Here is a 2,654-nt window from a genome sequence, read left to right on the forward strand (position 1 = left end):
TTTAAAATTTGAGGCTGGGGATCACTTGTCAAGTGGACGGGCCATGTGGCGCCCGGTGCCGATTGAGCTCTAAGTGGGTAGGGGCTGGGGCGCGGGGCGCGAGGCGCAACGCAGCTTGCCTCAAGAGGCTTGAGTAGGGGTCGGCTGGCCCACCATGGCCCGGCACGAAGCAAGGGATGAGGGCGCTATGTTTATAACACAACCAGGGCGATGACAAGGGACTGCCACCGGGCTTGGCATGGACAACCGCGCGGAAGGAAAGCCTTCCAACCGCGCGGAAGGAAAGCCTTCCCCCACAGCCTAATATTATAGCAAGACGAATCTTTATCAACGCCAATCGGCTTATCAAAACTGGAACGGGAACGTCAATCGGCTATCTTTATCAAAACTGGATAACGAAAACCGGCAGTATTTATCAAAACGGGAAACTTTTACCTTCGGGTAGAGACAGACCACAAGGGACTGTCTAAAAAGCCAAGCAGCTGTGCGGAGACGGTGGCCCGCCCTTAGCGGTGCAGGCAGAGTTCTCAAACGGGTGGGTCCCCCGCACGCCAGGCGTGCGAGAGAGCGCGCACTACGAGCCGAGCCGATAGGTGACGCAGCCGGCTCGGCTCAGTGGGGGCAATGCAACCTTGAGCCTAAATTTCCAGCTAAATATGCGAAATAGAGGTGATTGGACGCACCGCTACGACAAAACTGGATAATGACAATAATCTGCAAAAAAAAACATTTCAAAATTGTTTTCCAGTTTTTGTTTTCTTTTGAAAAATGCACCGTGAGCAGAAGAAATTCTTCTTTACTTTGTAGTTTCTAATAAATTTTGAATAAAATTTCAGTTTTAATTTTATGAAGCAAAACGCATTTGTTCTAAAGAGCACACACTATGAGCAAATCTTTGATTCTACACTGAATAAGGAAGATACCGCGGTTAAAGCGGTTGATCCCCCACTTGCACCTTCCGCACGGTGCGGCGGGTAGCCCATACCCGCTCGACCCACCCACCCCACACTGTTAAAATTTTTTGTTGAGATTTTACAGAAAAAGTCTGGGTATACCAGTTGCCATGTAAAAGTCTGGTAAAATTACAGGGGTCTGTAAAATTACAGACACTGGTAAAACTAACTCCACAAAATTTCTGTAAAACTGATACCAAACGTTTCTGTAGTTATGTTTACGAACGTTTTCTGTAATTTTTACCCACATTCCTCTGACGTAATAATGCAAGAAAAAAAAATATTTTCGGCGGCTGGTTTCTTGTTCTATATATTTCATAGTCAACCGCCTTCGGGTTTCATTGGTGAAACTTCTTTTACCGCTTGTACCCCAGGTGGGATCGAACCCCCGACCTCTTGGTCGTGAGCCCGATGCCTTGCCCATTGCGCTACGGCGCGCGACGTGGAGGGAGCCCGTCCGCACTCAATATGTTGCTTCCGACTGTCCACGCGGCTTTCCATACGGTTAACTGCCCTCTTGGTTAGTGATTATCACAACATTGGGTTTCTTTCGTGGTTCCGTTGTTAGAATGCACCAGAGTTCAACATTGAGCAAATTTTGTGGCCAATTTTAACCGTATTTCTTATATGTTCGAAAAATTACAGAAAGTATCTGAAAGACTACTTTACAGAGTCTGTAACTTTACCAATACCTGTAATAATACCAGAGTACGAGTGGATTTTTACAGACGCGTGTAAATTTACAGTAGTTTTTCGTGAAAAATACCGAAAATCTGTAATTTTACTGGTACTGTAATTTTACCATAGTATTTCGGTAAAACTAACGTGTTCGGTAAAATTACATTTTATTTCTGTACAAGATTTCAGGAATTATCGGTAAAATCACTAATATTTTTAACAGTGCACCCGCAGTGGTGGGTCCAAAAGCAGCTGCAAGACCCACCCGTTTGAGAACTCTGGGTGCAGGGCTGCATTAACTTAAGGGAGTGCGGTCGGGAACAATGCAATAAACCGAACAGGAAATCCCGATTTCACCCAATTGTCACTCTAATTTTTACATTATGCTCCATGGTTTTTATTATTAAATAAGTTCACTAATGCAAGGGAGCGTGGCGGCTCGCTTCAAGACGGGACTTCCCTGCGGGAAGGTTTTCTTTTCGAAACCGTTACCGCTTGCCACAATACAACATTGTGAATGACATTTATATTTCGCTAACAAATGGTGGGTTGCGTGTCTTTGAACAAGACATGCACTCGTGCTGCCTTCCCCGAACACCGACTGTCCACCGAGATACTCTGCACCTCGAGCTCGCTAGGGCAAGGGGTATTCCCTCATTGAGATGAGATACTCGGCGGGCGGACCGAGTGCTATTCGGCGAGCGGCTGTCGTGCGCACATCTTCCAGACTCCGTCAAGATATCTAATCTAACTTATTTACTTATCTAGATATCTAAATAAGTTATTTAGATAAGTTGGCGGTCCGAAGACGCGAAGAGAATCTCCAAAATACCGCACATATCAAGTTGAAATAACTTCTTCCTAGGAAGAATAGCCTTAGAAACTCCGTGACTCAGAGCACATTAAAATTATAATCAAAGATAGAAGTATGAAGTATACTAGGTAGATGTACGCCAGACCACGTCTCGCGTAACAGGCTTCGCGATATCTCACGAAACACTGTTACGCTGCGACGCGCCTGGC

The 2,654-nt window shown here is 45.6% G+C and overlaps 1 protein-coding gene across 3 annotated transcripts in view; it reads left to right on the top strand.

Annotated features, from left to right (window-relative positions):
• LOC113215437 (uncharacterized) overlaps positions 1 to 2,654 on the top strand; it is a 16,116-nt gene that overhangs the window by 11,757 nt on the left and 1,705 nt on the right. The window lies entirely within an intron of this gene.

The sequence above is a fragment of the Frankliniella occidentalis genome, unplaced genomic scaffold (assembly GCF_000697945.3).
Source record: "Frankliniella occidentalis isolate FOCC.00 unplaced genomic scaffold, Focc_3.1 Scaffold96, whole genome shotgun sequence".
Classification (NCBI taxonomy): Eukaryota; Metazoa; Arthropoda; class Insecta; order Thysanoptera; family Thripidae; genus Frankliniella; species Frankliniella occidentalis.